This window comes from Chiloscyllium plagiosum, unplaced genomic scaffold (genome assembly GCF_037043375.1).
Source record: "Chiloscyllium plagiosum isolate Xiang-an unplaced genomic scaffold, Cpla_swu_hap1 HiC_scaffold_5, whole genome shotgun sequence".
Classification (NCBI taxonomy): domain Eukaryota; kingdom Metazoa; phylum Chordata; class Chondrichthyes; order Orectolobiformes; family Hemiscylliidae; genus Chiloscyllium; species Chiloscyllium plagiosum.
Genome location: NW_028270143.1, coordinates 7,537,053 through 7,565,017, shown reverse-complemented (window position 1 = coordinate 7,565,017; position 27,965 = coordinate 7,537,053). Strand labels below are relative to the sequence as shown.

Here is a 27,965-nt window from a genome sequence, read left to right as displayed (position 1 = left end):
CTAACCATGACCAAATGTCTAACTTTTTATTACAGTTAAGAAAAAAATGCCATTTATTAAAGCCACTGAAATGCATAATTCCTCTTAAAAGCAGACTTCTAGTCATAACCCCAAGTTAGCTAATCCTTTAATAAATTCTTTGAGCTGTCAATCAAACTTTGAATTTAGGAGTATACTGCTCAGATAATTTTAGGTTGTACAAAACAGCTAAGAATTAATTATGAAATAATATTAAATCTTAAAATAGTGTCATCAAACATCTTGTAATTACTATAACAGACTTATTTTTTCAACACCCATTGGCACAATAAGTTGACTTGTTAAAGTTTAACAGGCTGCAGATCTGTAGTACAATTTGCATTTCTTTAAAGCTCTCATTTTTTTTTAAATTTTAAGGAAAACTGGATTTAAATAACTTCAGTTTGACTAGTTCCACAAAAATTATCCTACTTTACTCTAAAAATCCATTGCCCTCTTGAATCCTGAATTAAGGATGCAAACACAAGTGTGTAACACCATACTGTGGTGGCAAGTTGGAAACCAAGCTTCGCTGTTCCTGGCGTTGATACAAGAGTTAGAGATTTTACAGAATTGCAAAATAGCCCAATTTACCTATACTTTAAACCAGGGTTGACAGAAAACATGGACCACATTTCTGTACTTCTGTTACGAATAAATAGATTCCAGGTACAGCTAATCAATTATGAACTGCCAATGTATTACTCTACTGGTTGTACCTCTAATCCCTTCATAAAACTCTCCCTACACACATACAGACACAAATGAAAAATCATTGTTATGGGCAGAGAGAAGCACTGGGAAGGCAGTTCAATGGTCCCTGTCCACACAGTTTGTTGAGATGATCCTTTTGGCTTGTCAGGACCTGCTGATCCCCAATCCTTCTCCATGTATACTCACTGGCTTTCATGAGGCACAGAGCTACAGGTTAACACTTACAAAGTATTTCAAGTGCAAAATCTTGCACTTCGGAAAAAATACAGGGATGGACTACTTTCTAAACGGTGAGAAAATTCATAAAGCCAAAGTACAAAGGGATCTGCGAGTGCCAGTCCAGGATTCTCTAAAAGTTAACTTGCAGATTGAGTAATGTTGTTATTTATCTCAAGAGGGTTGGAATGTAAAAGCAGCGATGTGTTGCTGAGACTTTATAAATCTCTGGTTAGGCCCCATTTAGAATACAGAATCCAGCTTTAGGCCCCACACCTCAGGAAGAACATACTGGCACTGGTGCGTGTCCAGCCAAGATTCACACGGATGATCCCTGGAATGGTAGGCCTAACATACGATGAATGGCTGAGGATCCTGGGATTGTATTCATTAGAGTTTAGAAGATTGAGGGGAGATCTAATAGAAACTTACAAGATAATGCATGGCTTAGAAAAAGTGGACGCTGGGAATTTGTCTCTGTCAGGCAGGGATACTAGGACCTGCGGGCACAGCCTTAGAATTAGAGGGGGTCAATTTAAAATGGAAATGAGGAGACATTTGTTCAGCCAGAGTGTGGTGGGCCTGCGGAATTCATTGCCATGTAGCACAGTGGAGGCCGGGAAGTCTTAATCTCGCAAGGAATGAAGGGATATGGGGAGAATGCGTTGAAATGCCCATCAGTCATGATTAAATAGTGGAATGGACTCGATGGGCTGAATGGTCTTACTTCCACTCCTATGTCTTATGGTCTTAACTTTGTCTAACCACTTTGTTGCTTCCTCAAAACGTTCAATCAGGTTAGTGAAACTGATGTGCCTTAATAATCATTTACCTATTCTTGATTAATCTGATTAGTCTGTACCTTTCTAAATAGCAATTATTTGAATCTAAATGCCCATCTCCTAGGTTAGACTGACTGACTTATAACCAGAAAGAGGTGGATCGAGAATTGGCTGATATTTAGGAAATAATAATGTGACAAAGCTGCTCCTTTAACAAGGTTATGCAGTCCTTGGCACTTTTTTTCCAAAGAGAGGTCGTACATGACACAGACTCTGAAAAGTCTGGGGTCAAAGGATTTTCGGGACAATTTGATAAAAACTAACAGATACTGCCTCAGGCAGAAGCTTTCAAGTTTTTAAAAAAACACTTGTAGAATGAAAGGGTATTGGCGAGTTCTCCCAGCTCAGCTTTACCCTGGTTTGTTTTTTTTTAAAGCAGTAGTGTGATTAAAAAAAAAGCTGCTGGACCCAAAGAAGCAAGTCCAGGGGTGTTACCTTTTGTGTCAAGGGATATTGAGAGATTGCTGCAAGTATTTGGAACAGCATCATTACGTTGAGATGATCTGTTAGGTTTTTAGGGAGGTCACGTTATTCGGTATTCTGTTTTCTGTTGTTTATGTTTCATTCAGTAATCTTGTAAATAAACTCTGTTTTGTTTAAAACTAAGTGGTTTGACCAGCTGATTCTCTCCTGGAATATCTACTTTACACCTGCTTAAAAAACTAGCAAAGTTAGGTCTGGGTTACCTTCTTGAAATGTTTTGAGGGGTTTGGCCTGGTCCATAACAGTAACTAGAATACAGCATTCTTTTTCAGGGTAGCAATCTGTAACTAGCGGGTTTCAGAGAGATCAGTGCTGGGACCTCAGCTGTTTACAATTTATATTGATGACTTGGTTCAAGGAAACATATGTACAGTAGCCAAATTTACAGAAGATAAAGATTTATGGAAAGACAAGTTGCGAAGGGAATACAGACAATTTGCAGAGCTACTGATAGGTTAAATAAGTGGACAAAAAGTTGGCAAATGGACTGTGATGTGGGAAACTGGGACGTTCTTCGTTTTGGAACGGAGAACAAAATATTATCTAAATGGAGAAAACTGTAGGAAGCTGATACTTGTCCACAAAACACAGAAAGCTAGCACAAAGATGCAGCAACTAATCACGAAGGCTAATGGAATGTTGGATATTGTTTGAAGGAGATTGGAATATAAAAGTAGGGAAGTCTTATCGCAACTGTACAAGTGGTGTTGAGACCAAATTTGAAGTACTGTGAGCAGTTTTAGCCCCCTTAAAGAAAGGCATTGCTTCATTCAAGGTAGTTCAGAGAGGATTCCCTCAGATGATCCCCAGTATGGAGGTACTGTCTTAGAATCAAAGATTAAATGGGTTGGCACTCCACTCACTAGAGTTTAGAAGAACGAGAGGTGATCTCACTGAAAGATGTGGATTCTTAAAGGGCTTGGCAGGATAAATGCTGAAATTATGTTTGATCACTAGGGGAATCAAGAGTTATGGGAAAATGGCAGGAAATTAGATATGAGGAATGTTGGATCAGCCGCAATCCTATTGAATGGTATGGAAGGTTCGAGGGGCTGAATGGCCCACCCCTGTTCCTATTCCTTACAGTCTTATGGCCTACATGGAAAGTGATAGTCAGAGCCTTCACTTTTCCTCTTTAGCTTCTCTTAACAGTCTAGGATACATTTTATTATGGTCTAAGATAATTATACTTAAAGCTGTGGAACTCTTTCTTATTTGTCTATCACTGTGTTTAAGGAGAAAGTGAGGTCTGCAGATGCTGGAGATCAAAGTTGAAACTTTATTGCTGGAACAGCACAGCAGGTCAGGCAGCATCCAGGGAACAGGAGATTCGACGTTTCGGGCACAGGCCCTTCTTCAGGAAGCTCCTATCACTGTGTTTATCCCATCCTGTATTTCAAGCTCCTATGTCTTAATGACAATATTGGCAATTTCCACTCTTTAATGAAGACCTCAATGTAAATTATTAATCAAAAACATTTTCATTCCTTTTTACCGCACCACCCTCCCCCTCCCCCTCCCCCCAACCAAAAAACTTGAGGTGATTTAGAAGTCTACAGCTTGTGTCTTTCCTTGGATCAAATCTGATTCATGTATTATCCATGATGACCAAGATTGAAACAACATTTCAGTTTCAAAATTTTCATTCGTGTTTTCAAATTCTTACAAGGCTTCTTTCTCCCTCCTCTATAACCTCCTCCAGCCCCATTATACCCATGCACCTCTAATTCTGACCTCCTCTAACTGTCTACTCTGGAAATCCTTCCCTCAATGTCTCCAACTCTCTTTCCTCTTTTAAACAGCTCTTTAAAACTTACTACTTTGATCAGGTTTTTGGTAGTATCTCCCCCTGGGCTCAGTATCACATTTTGCTATATAACAGTCTTCTGAAATGCCTTGGGGTATCAGATTATGGTCAAGACTCTATATAAATAGAAGTTGCATTTGTTGCCACTGCCGCTACAGTAGGAACCATTCTCCAAATGTGTAACAGATGCATCATGCAAAGCAAACATTCCCAAACTGTGGGTTGTGACCCCTAGTGGGGTCATGGAACAAGCAATTGGGATCATGAGCTCTGAGGTAGCCATGATGACAATGGAGTGAAGACTCAGGTTTGACTGTCCTGGGATTGGCAGCAAGGCCCCTTTAAACTGAAACGTTTTTTTCAGTAGATGTAGCCTAATCTAATGCATTCTGGGCCATTTGAGCCTTCAAAATGATTGACATTGTAGTTTTGTGCCTTCAACCCTGTTCTTTGAACCTCTAACTAACCAACTCAACAACTCCTATTCTGTGGTTACACCGAATGTTAAACATTACCTGTTTTGGCCTCATCTTTAATGTACTGCTATAGTGTTAGAGCCCCCTGGGTCACCAAAAATGTCTATTATGAGTGAAGAACAACCTACAAAGATGAATTACATTTGCACATCACCCTAAGTGTTTAGGCGACTCTAAATTGTTACACAACAAATTATTTGTTACAATATAGGCAAATTAAACTTGGTAAAAACCTATGATTTACAAGCAATACTTATGAAATGACATTCTGGAAAGGCATGAAGTTACTCATATTGAGTGGTCAGCCATTAGACATCCCACTCCATTTTTCATTCCATTCAGCATGTTTGTGTGCAGTGGGCTTTTGTTTAGTTTATAAAAAAAGAGGAGAAAGTGAGGACTGCAGATGCTGGAGATCAGAGCTGAAAATGTGTTGCTGGAAAAGTGCAGCAGGTCAGGCAGCATCCAAGGAGCAGGAGAATCGACGTTTCGGGCATGAGCCCTTCTTCGGGAAGCCCTTCTTCCTGAAGAAGGGCTCATGCCCGAAACATCGATTCTCCTGCTCCTTGGATGCTGCCTGACCTGCTGCGCTTTTCCAGCAACACATTTTCAGTTTATAAAAGAAGAGGCAATTGTTATTTATAGCTTATAAAAGAAATCCATACTATAAGAGGAATGGAAAATGCATTTTTACTTGCGCACTCAGTGATGAACTTAATGTGAAGAGAAACAAGATGAGGTTGTCACAAGCAGTTGATTCACCACTGTCAGTTTTGCACTGCTGCCAAAATTTGATTTTCACCATCAATGGCTTTAACATTTGAAACTAGACAGTGTAGTGCTTAAAAACCTGCAGATGTTTTCTGCATTCATCCAGATATTTAAAGATGATTTTTTAAAAAATGTAAATAACTTTTATTCAGTTCATACTAACATTTGTAATATTTCCAACTAAATAAAGCTTTCTATCAAATATTAAAAATAAACAAACTTTCTGAGAAGCAGCCAGATGATGTGGCAAGAGGCAATACACAGCCTAAACCTACCCTACAACATTTTTATAAAAGGAGCACAGGTACATAAACCACCCAAGCAGACAGGTTCATCATTGCATTTTAACATTGCAGCTGTATTATGAACTGTTTCAGCCTGGTTTATAAACGTATTTTCACCAACACGAATAACAGTGAGCTTTCAGAAGCGTATAAGTGGCATCTAGTGGTAGAAATGCAGTACTGCATAAAAATGCCAACCTCTCTATCACAAGTATATTTTATTTACTTATTGTTACTTCCGCTTCTTAAAAACATGGTTCCACATATTCATGAGGATTAAGTAAGTAATCTGATGCAGAGAATGAAAAGTAGCTAGATAAAAATTAAATCAAAGAAATATATAATAATAGGTTATTCCACTGCAAGCCTTGAAAAATATTAAAATTCAATATCGACGGTGTCAATACAACATATTATTTCTAAAATAGACTTCTTTTTGAATTACACAAACTACAACGAGTGTTGGCTCTGTTTTCTGAGATTCTATCACTTTATAACTGCAATTGCTTATTTCTTTCAGTTATTTTGTTATAATATAGCAACGAATACCATTGTTGTGCGCGTCAACCCCACAAAGTACACCTTTGTATTAAAATGCATCCAGAGATTTCTGTGAACAATTACATTCATGAAGGCTAAGATCCAATAATGCCCTCCCAATCCTTCTCCCAAAAATCTTCAATTAATCACAAGAACTCTGACAATATAAATTGGAAGAATTTACTTCAACTCAGAAGAGGATCAACACTCCAAGAATAAGGTTTGAAGGCAATGTCAAAAGAACCAGAGGGAAGATGAGTTTTTTTTTAAAAAACAGTTTTTAATGATCTGAAATACTTGAATTGAGGTGGGAGTAGACTAAATATGCATTTAATAAGAAAAGATTTGCAGGTTATGGGAGGAAAGAAGATAGTGGAGGAGTTAATAAGCTGTTCATGATGGATGAAATAGATTCCTTCTCTGTTACTGTAGTCTTTGGGCTGAATCTGAATTCTCTAAAGCAGTGATGGGGTTATGTCCAAGGTTAAAGTACAGAATTCCAGAACTACAACAACACTTACCTAAAACCACCCAACATCTAGCTTTAATGAAAATGGGACATGGTGCCACCAACCGACTCAAATGCAGGTAACTGGTTCGTCATTAAACATTATAATGAGGCAGTGACTTCATTTTAATAATCATTCTATTTTTAAATAATGGGTTTTTCCCACCCTCGAGAAGCTCAGCAACTGAAAGGAGGCAAGAGGAATTTAATCCATTAGAAAACATAGCATGTGGATTAGCAGAACCAAGCCCAATATATTACCCAAAAAATGGTAGCAGGGCCCCTATAATACCTGCAATCTCTTCACTACTCCTCTAACCACCCTCCTCCCCATCCAATGTAATTGGAAACATAACTTGCATTTTGCATCCTGCGTCTGGACCCCAACTCAAATACAGATGCTCCATCCCCCATGATGCAACACCCCTACAATAACATCTGGACTCGTAATCCACGATCTAACTTCCCAATTTCTGCGCCTCATACATGTGCCTGCTCTCATACATGTGCCTGCACTCAGCCATTTGAAACAGGTCTCCTACATGAGAAACCTCCAATCTGTCAAATCAGGTTTCCAGAGTGAGAGAATCCCAATTAAAGAAGCCCTGCAGTTAAAATCAGTTGTAACACATTCAGGAAGCCTGCTCTTCAGGGTTTCCTGATCTCGTAGCAACTGCTCCTCAAACTCCTGACACACAACTTACCTCTAGGCTAACATCTGCGTCCATGATTCCAACTTGTGAAATTGCTGTGTTGTGTAAAATACATACTTTTGGATTGTGTATCGTAAGTTTTTAGGTGAGTCATGAAATGAATCACACAGCAGTGTATTTTTTAATTTAACCAATGCCGAACATTAATCAATAACATTTGCACCCCATCTCCAAGTTCAGAAATAGCACGAAGCCATCTTCAACTAACCGCCATCAATAAAAATCCAGTTTTCTGGAGCTTGATGTGGAGACAGTTCACAGTAGATTGCCAAACATGCAAGACTTTGCTGTTTGCATAACTACTTGCTTGAATGTCTAATGTAAATTTTTTACATATCCATTCTTTCTTACCTTATACTTTTCCTAACTATTCACATGGCAATACACAGCAATACCCAATACCCAACTGTGTCAACAGAACACATGCTGATTCTTTCAAGTCAAAACAGCTAGGAGGCAAACAACCACAGTGTGTCAAATCAATTTCAAACGATTGCACAAGGACAACAAAATTTGGATCACTCCAGTTATCTTGATTCTTTCATCTGGGTATAGCCTTCTTCCAGATGGTCCAGCTGAAATTGTAAACTCTATATGGTTGGAGGAATGTCAGGGTCACTACAGCATTGTTAATGCAATCTGCAAGTGTACTGTCCTGCTTTCATCCTTTATGTCTCTGATTATTCTAGCAGAAAATGCATGACTGAACCAATCAAATTTGGTCACAGGGTATGGGCATGTGAATATGGCCAGACCAGCATTTATTGTCTAATCATAAACACCCTGGAGAAGGTAGGTATGAGATATCTTTGTGAATCGCTGCAGTTTGTCTGATGAAAATAATTACTCAGTCCTGTTAGTGAAGGAATTACAGGATTTTGGCCAGGCGATGATGAAGGGACTGACCAAGCCAAGGGTGTGTGTGCTTTGAGGAGAAACCATTTAGTGGTCCAATCTGTCTGCTGCCCTTGTCCTTCTAGTGATAGAGGTTGAGAGTTTGGAAAGTCCTATTCATTAAGCCTTGTCAAGTTATTGCAGTGAGTTCTGTTGATAGCAGTACACACTTAAGGAACTGGTGATGGCGGGAGTGAATGTTTAAGGTGATAGATGGGGTGTCAATCAGGTGACAAGCTTTTTGAATGTTAATGAACCTGTACTCACCTAGACATGTACATAACACTCCATCACACTCCTAATGTGCGCCTTCTGATCTTGGAAAGGATTTGTGAAATAAGGAAATGAGTTGCTCACTACTTCTGATTCAAAGTTACAATATGTGACTGGTCCATGTAAGTTTCTGATCAATGGTTGACCTCAGGATGTTGGTGACATGATATTCAGTGATGATGATGACATCGAATGCCCATACTCTCTCTCGCTGGAGTGAACATTTGTATTGTGAGTGTTCCTTGCCAGTTATCAGACCAAGCCAGACTATTGTCCAGACTCTGTAGCAAGCAGACATAGAGTGCTTCATTGTTTGAGGAGTTTCAAATAGAACTGAATTCAGTGTCAACTGAACTGAATGTCACAATCAACTGACCTTAAGATGGAGGCAAGGTCATTGATGAAGCAGTCTAAAATAGTTGGGCCTAGAAATCCTATTGTGATGTCTTAGGAATGAGATGATCCAATAAACAGAATAATCTTCCTTTCGTGTTAGGTATGACTCCAGTCAATGAAGATTTTCCCTAGAATTATCATCAACTTCAATTTTACTTGGATTCCTTGAAACCACACTTCATAATTTGTAGCTTTAAATATTTATAACAGTCACGCTCACTTCTCCTAGGAAATTCAGCTCTTTGATCCATGTTAAAACAAAGGCTATAATGAGCTCTCGAGCTGAGTGGTACCAGCTGAAGTCAAACTGAGTATCAGTGAGATTACTGGTGAATAAGAGGCACTTGATGTTGACAGTCATTTTGATAATTAATGATATCAAGTTAGAGATAAATGTGTATACTGGCAGAACTTTCTTTTCCCTCTTCAAAACTGAAAAGGGTTTTCTTTATGTTCGCTCAATAGGAAATCAAAGCTCATTTTAACATTTTATTTGATAGATAATACTCCAAGCAACACAATAATCTTTTAGCACCATTAGTGTACATGCTTAAATCCTAACAATGAAGCTCAAATCCTGTATATTCTGATTCACCACAGAAGCAAATATGAAATGTCAATTGGGGGATCCCAAAGTCCAATTTTAAGCTTTGTAATATTCATTACATATCAATAATTTACCAGTCATTCTCTGAAAATGTTCCTATATGTTAAGAAGACTTCTACTATTTACATATTGACTTTAGCCTTGTCTTTTGAAAGTACCTGAGCAATTGAGCTGATAGATGAAAATTGCAGGAATGCAAGCATTCCCATAAAGAAGTGTATGAAATTCAAAACTTTTTTGCAAATACTGGAACTATGAATATTTCAATTGTTGATTCTTGAATTCTTCAAAAGGCAAATACTCAGGAATAATTTGAATACTATCCCAAAATAAATCCATGTTGAACTTTGTAAATAAATTAGCAATAATGTTTATTTCCTGAAAATAAGAAGAATTTCTTGAGGAATTTTCCAGCTTCTGGTGTTCCTTGTGAGAGATTTGAGGCATGTTTGTCCACTTGTAGCAAACTAGTGGGATGCAGTTGAGTTTGAGTGACTAGGGCAGTACACTGACTCTAAACTGCATTATCCGGCAGCCTGGCCAGCCTTTGGGACACACTGCTAACTGAGAATTGCAGGATATTGACTTTTATTAAATTATTGATTCATAGTATGTGGACAACAAGGTTGTTATGGGACAGAGGAGCAATGACCCAGGTTAATATCCCAAAAGGCTTAACAGAGCACACTTGTTACTCTCTGCCCCATGCCACCATCCGACCTAAGCCAGAGAAACCACAAGCTAATTCTGCACAGTCAGTCCAAAATTAATGTCATAGCACCAGATTTACATTTTCAATCAGCTAAACAACTTCTTCAGGCAACCATGATAGCAGGAACAGGTGGTAGGTTCTCTTATTCTATTTTCAGCCTCTGCACTACATTGCTCTATGACATTCACACCACACAAATGTTAGGCAATGATTATCTCTAATAAGAAACAATCTTACTCTGTAGTAATTTTATAATTTTGTAAAAAAATTCAAAATCTTTTTCTCAATAAAAATATTTACAAAAAATAAAGACCATCTAACCAGCACCCCATGACACTCAATGGTGTTATCATCACTGAATCCCCTACATCAACATCCAAGGGGTTACCATTGAATACAAACTTGCCATATAAATACAGAGTGGCTACAAGAGCAGGTCAAAGGCTAGGAATTTGAAGCAAGTAACTCACCTCCTGACACCCCAAAGCCTATCCACCATTGACAGGGCAAAAATCAGAATTGTGATGGAATACTCCCCACTTGTCTGGATGAGTGCAGCTTCATCAACCCTCAAGAAGCTTGACACCATCCAGGACAAAGCAACTTGCTTGACAAGCATCAGATACACAAGCATCAATTTCCTCCACCACTAACACTCAGTAGTAGCAGTGCGTACTATCTACAAAATGCACTCCAGAAATTCACCAAAGATCCTCAGCACCTTCTAACCCATGACCACTTCCATCTAAAAACGCAGCAGATACCTGAGAACACCACCACCCACAAGTTCCCCTCCAAACCACTCACCATCCCGACTTAGAAATATATCTCTGTTCTTTCACGGTTGCTGGTCAAAATCCTGGAATTCCCTCCCTAAGGGCATTGTGGTTCTGCTACAGTACATGGACTGCAGTAGTTCAAGGAGGCAGCCAACCACCTCAAGGACAACTAGGGATGGACACTAAGTGCTGGCCAGTCAGTGGTGTCCACATCCCATGAGTGAATAAAGAGAAACTCATACCCACACCTCTTAAGAAATTTGCTAAGTGGATTTTCATTGACTATCTATTCAATTCTTCCTCCTTCTGCATCTTCTCCTCCACCCAACCGTCAAACTGCAAATCCATTATTTAGTCAGAAAACCATCATTGTGCAGTTTTAACTCTGATGAAAGAGTGCTATCTGAGTGCGAGTTAAGTTCTGGAAACTTGCAAGTGCATTAGACAGCAGACACTAAAACAGTGCTTCCATGTTTAACTTTACTGCATTAGGCTGCACGCGTGCAACTAAGAGGGTTGCCAATTTCATGAGGTTTTAATGGTCTGCATGACTTCTGTGATATGGCACCTACAATAGGTACACCTCGCACTAATGATGTCTTATCCTCTTGTAAAACATCCTGCAAGGCACTTGAAACCCTTGTGGGAGATTAATAGCATGGATTAGAATTGTCACGTAGGAATATTTTAGGTGATCACCATACACATGATCATATTTCACTGGAAATCACAGCAGTTCAGGCAGCATCCATGAAGAGAAAGCAAGCTAACGTTTTGAGTCTAGGTGACTCTTCCTCACCAGTACAGATTCCAGCCTCTGTAGTAATTTGTTTCTACATCATATTTCACTCGTTGCTCTGACAAAGAGTGTTGAACGCCACGTAGCTTTTTCATATTCAATTCTGTCACCAGGAAGCTCAGAGGTCTCTATCTCCCTATATCCCTCAACCAGTCATGGTAATACTCCGCTGACTGTCAGTATCTCCTCCACTGCAGCTTTCAGTTTCAATACAGTTGAAGGATCACCTGTAGTTCTGATCTTCTATGCTGTCTTCTGCAAGAGTGGAAAAGAAATCTAAAAGTGAGAATAATGAAGAGTTGAACAGATGTACAGAGAAAGTTTGTTGACGGCTTCTGAGGAAGGGGTTGACAGTTCATAAGAATGAGGGTAAGTGTCAGTGGTGGATGGACAGATGGGGATGTGAATGAGTACTCAATCAAAAGTTGCTTTGTTTGTTTATAGGATGTGGGTGTTGGTGGCTAAACCAGTATTTATGCTCACCTCTAATTATATGTAGAGCACTTAAGTGTCAACTACATTGTTGTGGGTCACATGCAGGGCGAACCAGGTAAGTGTGGAAGATATCCTTCACTAAAGGACATTAGTGAGCCAGATGGATTTTTATGACAATTTATGGTCTACATTAGCTAACATTTTACTCCATATTTTTACTGAATTCAAAATTCACCATGTACAATGGAAAGGATTAAAGCCCATGTCCCCAGAACATTAGCTTGAGGTTCTGGATCACTCGGCCAGTAACATTACAACTATTTCATTATCTCCCACTAATCTAAGGTAAACTAGATGATACAAAAGGCTTTAGAAGGCCAATAATGGTCAAATACATTTGGCGTGATATGCACATCATGAAAACTTGATTATGCTACTATACTCACCTTACTTACTGGTCAGGCAGCATCCAAGGAACAGGAGCCTCAAGGTTTTGAGCATAAGCTCTTCATCAGAAGCTCATTCTTCTCGACTCTCTTGCTCCTCGGATGCTGCCTGACCAGCTGCGCTTTTCCAGCACCACACTTTTTGGATCTCCAACATCTGCAGTGCTCACTTTATCCTACCAAATGCCTAGTGCTGACTTACAACTATGTCTTCTCTGTTTCACCTGAAGTCTTAGTACTTCTGTCAGCAGTGAAACATATCATTTCATGCCCCTTACACGACATTAAAACCAAGTGCAGCCTTTTCATATTTAGTCAATTTCTTCACTTGTGCTCACTTGTAGCTTCTTTTTAAGAATGACAAAATTGCCCCATGGAGGTTGATGTCATGAACCCTCACTCCAATTCGCTATACAACAAGGAAGTGATCTGTAATGCAGTCGCTTAAAACGTCACTGTCAGATATGCAGCACTTATTTACTACCACTGTTTTTCTAAGGTGTCGCAGTTCCACCGCCACCACCACCCCCACCCTCACACTAACAACCCTCAGAAACTGTGCGGTTAAATCTGCAGATTTGTTTTCTTCAAACAAGAGCACCTTGTCCAGATCTTTCAACTATTTCTTGTAATGCTTTCAAGAAACTTGTCACTCAATATTTTTAATATTCAACTATTATAACTTTCCAGTACAGTTTACATCAGCGCAACATTTTAGATTAGATCAGTTACAGTGTGGAAACAGGCCTTTCGGCCCAACAAGTCCACACCGACCCGTCGAAGCGCAACCCACCCAGACCCATTCCCCAACATTTACCCCTTCGCCTAACACTACGGGTAATTTAGCATGGCCAATTCACCTAACCTGCACATTTTTGGACTGTGGGAGGAAACCGGAGCACGCGGAGGAAACCCACGCAGACACGGAGAATGTGCAAACTCCACACAATCGCCTGAGGCGGGAATTTAACCCGGATCTCTGGCGCTGTGAGGCAGCAGTGCTAACCATTTAACAACACAATAAATAGTTTTCGATTTTTCTCAATCATTACAGAGTAATTGACTATCAAACATGAAATTATCTTCTTTCAATAGTTTAAAACGGGAGTGGTTTAATTATTTCCAGAGAGTAATTTTTTAAATTACACTATACTCTTCTTATCTGAATTACCATTTCTTGTGGAATTGACTTTGGTTTGAAATATTTGTGGTTTATGTTTTGATATTAAGCTATATGTTCTTGCTTGCAGTTTCATTCTCTTATTGTACTTTGATTTATGTTGCATTTCTGTAGCACTATTGTGTTTAGGATACATATTTTACATATGGTCTTTTCAACACAGTCTCGATGGAAAACAGCTTCAGTAGCTAATTGGTTTTATTTTGCTTAACATTTGTTTTCACATATATCAAATATATCTTCATAAAACTCTAATTTACAGTCAAAATTTGCGGTGATGGCTTACTTTTTAACCAAAGGAAGTCTATTCAATTGGAATCAAAGTAACATACTCCACAAATATTTATTTGAAATGGTGTCTTCATAGCAGTAAAATAATTAATTTTTGTACTGATTTTTTTTATGAACAGAAAGTTCAGATTAGGTTATTTTGAACCTCAGCAGCAGGGTTTAGTTGCAGCTATAAAACAATCTCCAAGGAACGCTATAAAATACTGTACAGAAGGCTTGTAAAAACACAGCGCACTGGCAGATCATATTAGAAAATTCATGAAAAAGCTGTAGTCCAATTTTAATGTTGCAGCAAAAAGTATATATTTATATAGCACCTTTAACATAATGAAACACTACAAGATGTTTTACATCAACATTCTAAAACAATGTTACGAAGCCACAAAACTGAAATTGAAACTGAAATTTCAATTGAAACCAAAAGCTTAGCCGCAGAGGTAGATTTCAATAGGTGCCGAAAAGCAGCAAAGCAAGGTAGAGAGGCAAGTTAGAGATGCAAGAAGGGAATTTCAGAGTTTGTGACTTAGACAACTGAAGACCTGGTCATCAACAGTATACCCGTTAAGATTGGGACGGCTCAAGAGACCAGAAGTACAGCAGCACAGATACCTCGGAAAGTATGGAGCTGAAGAAGGTAACAGAGATAAGGAGAAGCAATGCCATGGAAGGATTTGAACAAAAATCATTTTAAAATCAAGATGCTGATTTATCACCAAGCTGAGAGATGATGGGGAAATGGACTTGATTTGAGTAATGACAAGCACAGCAGGGATTTGGTTGCCCTCTAGTTCACAGGGGACAGAATCTGAGTGACTGGCTGTAATAATCAAAAGGTAATGAAGGCATGAATGAAGGTTTCAGTAACAGGACAACTGAGATAGGGATGAAGGACAGCAGTGTTATGGAGTTGGAGATAGAAGGAGTTCACACAAATATAAGGTTAGAAACTTACCTCAGGAACAAATGTGAAACAAATGTTGTGAACAAACTAATCTCAACTGTTACCAGGACAAGGTGATGGAGTTGGTAGCAAGACTAAACCAGAGTTTGGAAACTGGATTGAAAACAATGCTGGATAAGCAGTCTGATGATTTAATTACTGTGGAGGAATCAAAAACTAAAATCTTAATCATTAACATGCTTTGGATGATGCAGTAATGGGTCAGCATTTAGATGACAAATAGGAGGTTCACAATGTGGAGCAGAAAGATATCCATTGCCAGTTACTCTCTGGCCATGAACTGAATGAACCCAGCTGATTAGGATATGACTTATCCAATATTACAGAGTGAAACCTGGCTTGATAATTTTCCTTTTCTTTTTATTTACTGTCAAGGTCAGTCACTGAACATATTCACAAGAGACCGCCAATATACTTTTAAATGTGGGACATAAATATTTATTACACAAGAGAAAAAAAAACTATATTACACCATAAGAATTAACGAAGTAATCGCATAGAAATAAAAGATTCATCATTTATATCTCAACAATACCCCTATAGGCACTCAAAGTTGAGTGAAATGTTACCCCTACTTCCATTCTAAAGTTTCTTGCTCAGCTGACATGGCTGTAATCCATCTCCTTTTAACAAATTTCTATGTATTCACTTCATGCTATTTTCTTCAGTTAATATCCTTACCGGAGACTTTTAAAATGAGCTATTAACGCAGCTCACCAGGAGGGTTTAAGATGGGATTCCCTAAACTCATGCTTTCAACAGTCTGGTAGGAGGTCTACCTCTCTGACATTTTCACAGTCTTCTACTTCTGGAGCTTTCTTCTAAGCAGTTCAGGACGTCTCCCCAGCTCTGACTGCTATGGAGACTCCTAATAACAGATTCTCTGTAGAAAAGGGTATTGAAAGACAACAGAAAATAGGCAGGAAGACTCTCAAACATGGCTTTTCCTGATCTCTTTATCGCAGCAATGTGAAAATCATGAACCTTGCAAGAAGGTTGAAATGCTGATTAGGTATTCTTAACCCCAAACCTCTTTCATCTTAGAAGTAAATGGGCAGTTTATAGTGCAATTATTTACAGCCCAATATTTACAACAGCATTCTGAGACTTTTGGAGACTCAAGAGGCATTGTCTCCAACCATGAACACAAGCTGGGCCTCCCTTTGACCTTGAACTGCCCTTGGTCTGTAGTCAAGTATATTTCAGAACAAATCAAATGACTCTCTTCATTTTGCCTTAAATTGTAAAGAGAGACCTGAAACAATCTTATAAACTTTATAATTGTAACAATCTCTGGTCTTAAAGGGGCACACAGACTTTCATCACTATAGTATAGCAATCACTCCTCCAACAGCCTAATAAGATTACTAAGGGTCAGCCTCAAGAAAATGTCCGTACTGCAATAGATCGTAAGTCTGTCGTTTGTCAGGATGACAGCATTCGTGCTTCCACCAACGTAATTCTGTCAGGTTCCGCATGCTCTCAGCAAATTAAAATTAAGTTACCATCCTTGCTGTAATGGTGTAATCCAAAATTAGGCCCTCATGGCCCAAAGATGCTCAAAGTCATCTTTGACAGTAAATTCAGTAGCCGTCCACCAGCCATTGTGCAATCACTAGATGGAAAAATGGACAGGCAAAAACATCCAAAATCAAGATTGTAAGGGATGCAGAAACATGAATAGTTCAGTTTTGTATTAGGTATGTTTTTGAATGAAGTTGTTATGAAAAAGACTTTCCGATGGTAGCTTTAATTGAAGGATTTGGCCAAGCGGACGTTGTGATTGGATGTAGTAGATGGTTTAAAAGGAGGAATATTGTGGAGCAACGGTGGGAATGGGATTATGTCCTCAGGGAGCCAGAGTCCCAGAAGATGCTCACTAACATCTTATCTAGAGCAAGGAGGGTCTGGATGTCTCATCTTTATGTTCCTCAGGTGGTTTCCATTTGACTAATGACAAAGGCTACAAGGCTGTGGAGGGCACAACAGACCACCAAGAATTTGGAGGCATGCTCCAAATGAACATTGTTGGGTTCCCCTGCCCACAGCAAACTTGGCAATGGTATTATTGCTTCACAATGTAGATGTCCTACTCCACGATATTCCTTGTGCAACATGGCTCTCATTATTTACAGATTGTCCTTGCATTGGTGGCTGGTGAAGAGAATCAGAGGCCTTGCATCCAGCCTCTAGCTCTTTGTGATTGCACAAAGATGGTGGAAACAGCAGATTGCCTCAGGATGAAAGTGTGTGACCAAGGCATTTAATGACATAACGTTCTGGCCAAGATTCCAGACCAATTACATACTAACGTACTGGAACCTTGTGTGGCTCTCCAAAGAGCCACATGCATGCAGTCAACAGCATCCTGCACAGTTGGGATTCCTGCCACTTATAAAAAGCCACATACCTCCTGCTTTTGTCTGGTTAGAGACAATTTGATGAAGGTCCCTTCCCTGAATGTGAGGTGGCATCAGTCACCTCACATTCATGGCAACAGATGACAAATTTGGAAATCCTGGCAACGCTGGCTTTTCCTGCAGAAGCTCATAGTGATGATTACTTTGCTAGCGAATGTCAGCAACCTTCTCACCTCGCTGTAAGATTCTGGGGGCTCCGTTGAAGCAGATAGCACAGTTCTGTGACTACCAAATTGCTGAATTACATGCACTACAGGCATTGCTCCTGGCTAACGTGCAGCAGAGAATATCACCCTCCTCCAACTCCCGCTACGCACAGCTTTGTCTCTCTGCAACCTCGACTTCACTTCTCTGTCATCTTGCAGACTTACGAGGAACAGCAACCACAGGTCATGAAACTGTTGAGTTCTCTTTCAGAATATAGTGACACTTCCAAAACCAGAAGCCATCAAAGCTCCTTCAAGAATACACCATAATACCTGCACAAGCTTGCAACAGAAGTAGACCTGCAACAAAATATCATGAAAACATCAAATAGTTCACATCTCACAAACGCCCTTACTTTAGAGCAAGGAATGCCAGAAGCTAACGTGATTAATTCAGACTTTTGGAATTCTGTTTGATTGCCTTTTGGGATTAATGTGTACTTATATACAATAAAAGAAATTGGCTGGGATGGAAGTCATGATAACAAAAAAATAACAAGAAATATATTTGCAGAAAAAGTCTATTGCAGCCTCGTCTTTAAGACTATTTTTTTAATTTATGGAATATTATACTAATATAAAAATGAGATTTTGAGTCCTGCTACTTGAAACAAGCAGAGAATCTTAACCATCAGTTATTTGATTTTATGGACAAGTTAAATATATCAGTTCTATAGGTAATCATACATGCCAAAGTTTATACTACTGACATTCAAAATTCCTATTTGGGTGTAACACCATAAAAAGATGCCATAAAAAGTTTATTTATTTGGATGTTAAGAAATCAAATCCATATTCACATATGGTGACTGACTAAAGTAGACACATTAATCAAGTTCTGCTCTGGTAGAAAGCTTAAATGGAAAAGATCAGCTTTACTATGTTTTAGAAGTCATTGATCTTTTGTTGTTTGCAAGCAACTATGTCCAGAAACATTTTGGTACTTTTAAAATTATTTCAACTATGCAAATACTTCTTCAGAATTACCTTAAGAGATGCCACATGCTAACATTATGCTGAATCACGCAATTTAATCGTTAAGGATTCCAAGTGAATGGTAGTCTCAGACCTCCCCTTTTTCTGCAGGAGAGGTCTGTTTCGACAGAGGCCCATAAGACAAAGGTTTTTCACATGCAATATGGAGCAATGTGGACTAACCCAATCAGTAAGAATGCACATTTGACAGAAAAGGCAAGGCATAAAACCATAGAAGCATAATATTCAAGGCATTATTTGCCGCAGGCAGGGTAATTCAGTCGCAAGATTATCCTGTGTAATATGAGCATATGACAATCATTATCTAAAATTTAGCTTTAAAAATATGGTTTTCAATTGCTCACAGGTTCCAGTTTTCAAAGTACGCTTAGAGAGAGCTTCTGAATTGTAACTCTACAAGTGATAAAACTCAGTTACAACCCTCCTTTGTCAAGTTTGTAAAGAAAAGTTCATGGCATCATTCAAACTGATTTATTTTTTCCTTTTAACTGGCTCTCCCATAAATAATCTGAAAAATAAAGCTTCAAAATAATTTTCTTTTAATTATTGAAAAAGATAGATCTATTATTTCAAAAAAGTCTAAGTGTATTATTTTACTTTACAATGATACTACTTATACAGAAATTAATAAACGTTAAGTTCATCTGAACAGACAGATTAAAGGGTAGTCAGTATAAAACAATAACCATGTAAAAAGGATAACTGCCTGATTTAAGTGTTCCAGCTTTGTGCACACATGATGGAAACATATTAGCTTTGATTCCATTTGATTGTAGGTGTTTTTAGGGTGACACCTAATGTGTGTGTAGAAGTGTGCGTCAATTATTTTGAAATAAACTTTGTTCCTAATTTGTGCCTGTTGTCTTGTGCCATTTTAAATACTGTGGTATTTTGGAAATGAATGTTTCCCTTGTGCGCTGTGGCTTTAAGTTTAATTGGAGAGGTAATGATGCATCACCACATCCGTCCCCTGGCTAAAATCTTTTGCTAGTGTTCTGACCAAACTATCTGTGATAGTTTCCCACAGTTTACAGCTATCCTCCTCACACTTCACTATCCTCATCAGTTTATTTTTAAATCTTTGTTGCTGACTGGTCTTCTTATGCACCATTCCTATTTCTCCAAAACCTATCTTCTTTATCCCTTTGTAATGAGTATCAACTATGGTTTCAGGTTTCACCTTAGTTCCCCATCAGCTCTACCTATGGAATCCTTCATGCATATTCGCAGTGATCTTGATCTTTCCATCTTCTGTGGCTGACCGACTCCCAAAGTCTTCACAATACCATCTACAACTCTCATATCCTTCACCATCCATATCTCCTTATCCTCTTTCAATTCCATTTCCTTCAGTGTTTAACTATGAGAATAACTCACGTACACTACATTGTCCAACTTGCATTTTCCTACCTTATGTCTTCAATTGTTTTGTTCAACTATTCATTTTCACTTCTACTTTTCATGCTTATATCTTTTCTATCGTCTTTAGTTGCCCAGTACAATCCCATCCATTTTTCAAAACAGTAGCATGCAATTCCCTTTACTAAGACAAAGGTGTTTTGCGTCTTAAGGATGACAATGACATTGTCAATTCTGCAAAGAATATGTTCACCTACTCTTCAACCATAAATTCACAGCAGAAACTTAGAGTTTCTGGTCCATCAGTATTCCATGGGAGAAACCATTGGTGAACTTTCAGTGTTAAGATCCCAGTTGTTATTGTGACAACTGGACAAGTCAGATTGCAGACTGAAATCTGGCTTGATCATATTTTGTTTTTTTTAAAGAACGTACCTTATGTTTCAGCGGTCTTTCACTGAAACAAAAGTGCGTAATGCTGCAGGTTTGATGTCAACAATAAAACACAAGTTTATTATACATAAGAAATTAAGATAAAATAGAACAAGGCAAGCTATTTACGTAAGACAACTAGAAAGATTCAGAATACATGGCAGAACAAATCCCATCTATCGAAACGCTATTAAGTTACAGTTTTTAAATTAATACCACAAAGAGTACCTTTCTCTATCACATCTATAGGTTTGGCTTTGCTGTTTCTTTCAATTTCCAGTCTTGAGACACTGGAAATAAGGCAAAGGCAGGTTTACTTGAGGGATGAAAGAGGGCATTGGATGATTTTGTATACAAATAGTATGCAAGTATACATAGTCAAAAATCTGCAGCCTGGCACTAGGAAATGATGCTTGTTTGATGAGCCAGTGCAGTATGATGGGCCACATAGCTACCTCCTGTGCCTTAACAATCCTTTGTTTCTGAGAGCTTGATAGCCTCTTTTTGATGATTCACACAATTGAGCTTAGACAATCTTAGCTTCAAATAACCCCTTTAGAGTTCCAACCAAAAGCTTCTGGTCTGGAATTTTTCAAATGAAAACCCTTAACACTAAAAGTAACCTATTTTGCAATTGTTCTCAACTAACTCCTTTCTCATGGGTAAACTAACCCTACATATGCACCCAGCCAAGACTTCTGCAAAATGACACCAGAGCTTTCCCAATCTATCGATTTCTCCTAACAAGAAAAAAAAAATCTTGGTTCTTCTAAACCAGAGTCAGAGATTTAGGCCTTCAAGAATAGCCTGTAATACCGCAGTCAAACACGAGCAATACAGGTAACACCAGAAACTCTTCAATCTATTCATCAAACTGACCAAAACATTTGACTCACTAAATTGCAGCGTTCTGTGGTCCAAAGATTTGAATGTCAAACAGACTCCAACATTGTTCTACTACTGCTTCACATTATATGATCCCAAACAGCTACAGTAAGAAATCAGAAACAGTCTTTCAAAATCTGACTGGTGCAAACCAAGACTGTGTGGCATCTACCGGACAGTGGGCTGTTCACATCAGCTTGATCAACATCTTTCTGGGGTGAGTGTTAAATACTGCAAAATAGCCTTGTAACCTTGGTAGTGGCTATAACAAAATTAAAGTGTCCATTACAACTGCATGTGCATTCCAGCTTGCAAATTACTGCAGTGCTGCTGTACACTCAGTATCTGATGTAGAAACCAATCTCAACCTCCTCAAATCTTCACGCGAGAACTTGGCCTAGCTTTGAATATTGCCAAAGCAAAATTCATATCAACCAGTTTCCAGCCAGTCAAACATTTACCAGTGAGACCTGGATTGTACATCATCAACACATAAGACAGGTTGAGAAATTTATTCAGGAATGCCTCTGCTACATTCTCCACATTCAATATGAAGATTGTTGAACTAGTGCTAGGATGCTTCATGTAATGAGCTCCACAAGTCTTCAGGCAAAAACTTTGCAAAATCAACTTCAATGGATGAAACTGTGTATAGGTGGTCAAAGAGCATCTATTCCAAAAGATTTTGTTTCTTGAAATCTCTAACAGTCAGCATTCCAGAAGAAAAAGTTCAAAGATACTCTTGAAGCTCCTCTTAAGCAAGGTAGTGTTGACATTAATGACCGAAAAGAACTTGCTGTCAACCATTCAAAATGATCACTGCTTTATTATGGTGAGGCAGAGTGGTGACAGAGAAAGAAAAAAAAAAAGGCAACTAAATCTTGTATTCAGGCTTCTACTACTTGGTCAGACATGCTGTCTCGTGGGCTCAAGGGTCTATGAATCAAGAATGTCATTTGATGACCCATGGAAATAACTCTAATGACTCATGATCCTGAGTAGATGCCACCCTCAATCAGTTCTTAACAAGAATCATTTTGGACTCAGAACATTATGGAGGAGGAAGTGAGGACTGCAGATGCTGGAGTACCAGAGTTGAAAAATGTGGTGCTGGCAAAACACAGCAGACCAGGCAGCATCCGAGGAGCAGGAGAATCGACATTTCAGGCATAAGCCCTTCCTGAAGAAGGGCTTATGCCTGAAACGTCGATTCTCCTGCTCCTCGCATGCTGCCTGGCCTGCTGTGTTTTTCCAGCACCACATTTTTCATTTCAGAACATTATCTCTATCTATCTCTCTCCACCCATGCAGCCAGGCCTGCTGAGTTTCTCCAGAATTTACTGTTTATTCCAGATTTTCAGCACAGCAGTATTTTGCTTTTATCCTTGAATCAATGGATAACCACCGCCATCATTGACCTTCTGCCATCAAAATCATTCACTCTTGTGCATTACTTGATGGGAAAGATAATATCGGAATCCTTTTCTCTATTACCATTTCATTAATTCCCCTTTCATTAGGTTTATATTAAATGTCTTTGACAAGATCAATATCATTCATTCCGCTACCCCCTGCCCTTTTTCCCCAAGTTTCCCCAGTCTTTATATTCCAACTAAGTGCTCAGCTCTCCCTAGTTGCTACCATGTCAACCTCAACCCTGTCCATAACCATCATGTTGATGACAACCAAGTTCCTCAAACCTACTTCCACTGAAGCGCTGACTATTTAACCTCTTTGCCTGGTCCCCCTGCTCATGAACATTGGAAATTACCTCCCTCTTATCTGGTACTGCTTCCTTTCCTTTCAAATCTATTGCCATCCCTACAATTCTGCTGTCCTTAGTACTACAGTCCCGGCTTCAATTATTCTCTGCAATCCAATGAAATCAAACTTTTAGGTATTTTTAACCTCTGTGCTTCTCTCAAGCAACATATTTTAATCTTCAAAGCCAGATCCTAACACCTCCCTTCAGTACTGCAGTGGTCCAAACGAATGTTGAGAATGATGTGCTCTTTGACTGCAGTTATGACATGGTATTTCTTCTTGACCTCTCTACACCTTTCAATGATTAAGTAAATTATTTTCTTACCGTCCTTTAACTGCTCATCCCAGTGAATTGGTCCTCACTTGGGTCAATTCTTACCTAACCAATCATCACTGAAAAATCTCTAACAATAAATTCTCTCCCAATCCTCACAATGTAGTCTCTGGACTTGGTTCCAAGATCTAATCTTGGTTGTTCCTATCTTCCTTCACGTGTTTCCCTCAGGTGACAGTCTGGGCTAAATACAGCCCTGTATTCCTTTCTCTGGCAATCACCTGAGGCTGAACCAGACTGCTTGGTGTCATGCCCAATACAGAGATGAGAATCGACCAGCTACCCAATCCATTAACAAGATAACTATTTTCATTTCCATTATACTGCGCAAAACTGCACCTGCCTCGGCTCATCCGTTCCTGAAATAGTCATTTATGCCTTTGTTTTTTTCTAGACCTCAATATTTTAACGCTCCCTGGCTATTCTCCAACCCTCCAAAACTTGGAGGTTGTCCAGTACTGTGGCCTGACTTGCTGAAGCCCCATTCATCCAGCTGCAATGTTTAAATCCTCTTATTTTCAAATTCCTTCATCGCCTTACTGTAACATTAAACCTAGCTCTATAATCTCCCGTAGCTCTATAACCTCTAAGATATCTACGTTCCTCCAATGTTGGTCTTCTGAGAATCCATGATTTTAATCTCTCCAACATCTGTGACCTTGTCTTCAACTGCTAAAGTTGTTTGCTTCATATTCCCTCTACACCTTTTTCCTCCTTCAAGACGATCCTTAAAAATTATTTCTTTGGTAAAGCAATTGGTCATCTACTCCAATATATAATAGTGTCAAATTTTATTTGATAACTCTTCTGTAAAGCTGCTTGAAATGCCTCATAATGCTAATGGAGCTACATAAACATATGTTGTTGTTGTACTTCATCCTAGAATTGTGTTGCGTTTCCAGCTTCAAAAAACTTCTCCACACCAAAGACCATCAATGGGAAGACAGAACGTACAAACTTCTGATTGAAAAAACAAAACTGAAATTTTTATCTGCAAGATTACTGGAGGCATTAACATTTATAATTCTGAGGGCTCTTTAAATGAATTAACGACTGCATTTAAATTGAATGGATTAATGTGTAAAGAGTATTCATGTTTTTAAACTGAACAGTGCAGCTCATTAAACGGAAATATTGCTAAGAAGAATTTTATCCCACAAGTGGAGTAAATTCCAAGATATGACAGATTATTTATGAGTGGCTGAATGAGAGAATGGATGAGATTAGACCCCTTTAGAATTCCACAATGTATGCTATTCATGTTTTTGAATTAAGGAATATTATAGGATATGCATGAATTATCATGTGTTACATAGTAAATACAGTGCATCATGTTATTTGGCCCAGAGCAACGAACAGTCAGATTTTTCGACCTATTACTAGCTTTATTATTCAGTACTTGTCTAGGTTGCCTGATCATTTCCAACATGGGGCAAATAAATTGACTATTTAATCTCACTGCTGCTCCTGTATGAAGACTGTTGAACAATGCTAGGGATTTTCATGGAGTAAGCTCCACAAGTATTCAGGTGAAAGAGAAAATTCAGATATATAGGGAAAGAGAAAAGGCAAACAGACACACACAGGGAAATAAGAGCATAAGTTCTGAGAAAGAGAGATACAGATTTTCAGGCAGACAAGGGCAGAGAGATTCAGGAACTAAGAGAAAGAAGGCTCATTAATAAACACAACCCCTTGTGCTCTTGCCTGTGTGCATACGAGCTGCGAACAAGACTTCATGCATCACCTGCAAAATTCAAATCTCTCCTAAAATTGGCTGCTAATTGGCTAGGTCGGTAACTGTAATTTCCCTGAAGACCCCTCTGGAAAAAAATTGCAAAGAAGAGGAAAAACATCAAATAACCATCATGATGTTTATTTCTCAAAATTTCATAAAATCATAGAGATGTACAGCACAGAAACAGACCCTTCGTCCAACTCATCCATGCCAACCAGATATGCTAACCTAATCTAGTCCCATTTTCCAGCACCTGGCCCAAATCCCTCTTAAACCCTTCCTATTCATTTACCCATCCAGATGCCTTTTAAATGCTGTAATTTACCAGCCTCCACCACTTCCTCTGGCAGCTCATTCCATACACACACCACCCTGTGTGTGAAAACATTGCCACTTATATCCCTTTTATATCTTCCCCCTCTCACCCTAAACCTATGCCCTCCAGTTCTAGACTCCCCAACCTCAGGGAAAAGACTTTGTCTATTTATCCTATCCAGACCCCTCATGATTTTATAGAACCCTATAAGGTCACCCCTCAGACTCAGACTCTCCAGGAAAACAGCCCCAGCATATATTCAGCTCAAATCCTCCAACCCTGGTAACATCCTTGTAAATCTTTTCTGAACCCTTTCAAGTTTCACAACATCTTTCCGATAGGAAGGAGACTAGAACTGCATGCAATATTCCAAAAGTGGCTTAACTAATGTCCTGTACAGCCGCAACATGACCTCCCAACTCCTGTACTCAATACTCTGACCAATAAAGGAAAGCATACCAAACGCCTTCTTCACTATCGTATCTACCTGCAACTCTACTTTCAAGGAACTATGAACCTGAACTCCAAGGTCTCTTTGTTCAGCAACACTCCACAGGACCTTATCATTAAGTGTGTAAGTCCTGCTCTGATTTGCTTTTCCAAAATGCAGCACCTCACATTTATCTAAATTAAACTCCATTGCCACTCCTCAGCCCATTGGCCCATCTGATCATATGGAAATTGTAGTCTTCGGAGGTACAAATATCACTAAGTCTCAACTGGTGCAACTAAAGAGGGGTCCACAAGGTAACACATTACTCTCCTATCATCCTACATCAACATTTTTACATTCATATGACTTCTCACTAGGTCATTTTCTGCCTGCAGCCATATTTGAATGACGCTTGACACTCATTGGATCATCCATCATCTGCCCTCAGGATTAACAATCCTGCACAACAATATAAACCTGTCATTATTCTACCTCTCTTCAGTTCTGAAAAACAATCACATTGGACTCAAAAACATTAACCATTCCTGTCTCCATAGATGCTGCCCAGCCTCTTGAGTTTCTACAACACTTTTCATTTTTAAAAAATTTCTGGCATCCCTTGTATTTAGATATTATTTTCCCGCCAACAGAACTATTGGCTGTCTGCCTGGCATGCTTCAAATGCCAGTCAGCAATAAAGTCATCCCTTTACATCTCGTCTCTCCAATCACTGCATTTTTGATACAAAGTATTTGTCATATAACCTAACTCTCTAGTATTGAGAATGTGTACAGGGTATAAACTGGTAGGGATAGAGTTAAGTTCTGAGTTTTGTGAAACAAGAGGTTCAGCTGAGCATGACTCAAATCAGATAAGAACTTACAGTTAACAATGGGGTGCTGGAGGCAAGGGTAATGGGTTAACAAGGTGTAAAAGCATACATTATGTAGAGCCATTCAACAAGATGAGGTAGCATTCAGTTTGAGAGGTCAGTTTAACGAGGTGAAAAGTATTCATAATGTGAAGTCAGTTATTCATTAAGTAACTGCAGATGGTTTAATCTTTACTATTGACACTCGCTGATTGTAACGGTCACCCGATTAATATGTATGTCGCTTTATCTGGATGCTCCTCCTTACAAAATGACTATATAGTTCATTGAGAAACTGCTATTCCAGAGAAGACCGTGAACTTATGTCTCTGTGCACATGTGTGATCGTTCTCTCTCCCACCAGGGCCTGGAATAAAGATGAAGGAGGTGAAAGTACACTATGTCTCTGAGCGTCTTGCTTCATCTGGGGCAGGGGGCAGCGACAGTATAAACTGATTAAAAAAACCAGAGTAACTTCAGGAATTGAATGTTCGTGTCACCGTTAATTTGGACTCTTAGTTTATATCTGCAACAGTAAAAGATTAAAAGGGTCCCGATGCTGAATTTACAACTGTATGGATTCTCAACTGGATAGGTCATTGCCCTTCTTTGAGAGGGCATTACAATTTGGTACCAACCATATTCAACATCAAAATTAAACATGCTACCTATTCATCATAACTAACAACTCTGTCATAAAGATCACAACTACCCTTTGAAACTCTTCACAAAGAAATCAAAGAGCAATCTTTTAAATTAACTGCATGGTGTAAGATTTTTAAACAAGCAAACCACAGCCATTTCACAATTATATACCTTAAGTGCGCATCTTCCAAGCATAAAAGACTTCATGCTGTCACAAACCGTGCTTCCAGCAGCGATAAAGACCTTGTCTCGCATAATCAAAGACAACATATGTAGCATACAAAAATGCTGCACATATTTGCTGATTCAACAGACTCAACAGTATTAGACATGTGCGCTAGCACTTTTGGTTTTCATTAGTCTTTCTTCTATTCATTTAAACAACAATCTCAAACATAAACTGACATTCTGGCCCAACTAT

The 27,965-nt window shown here is 38.9% G+C and overlaps 1 protein-coding gene across 2 annotated transcripts in view; it reads right to left on the bottom strand.

Annotated features, from left to right (window-relative positions):
- jazf1b (JAZF zinc finger 1b) overlaps positions 1-27,965 on the bottom strand; it is a 280,042-nt gene that overhangs the window by 99,438 nt on the left and 152,639 nt on the right. The window lies entirely within an intron of this gene.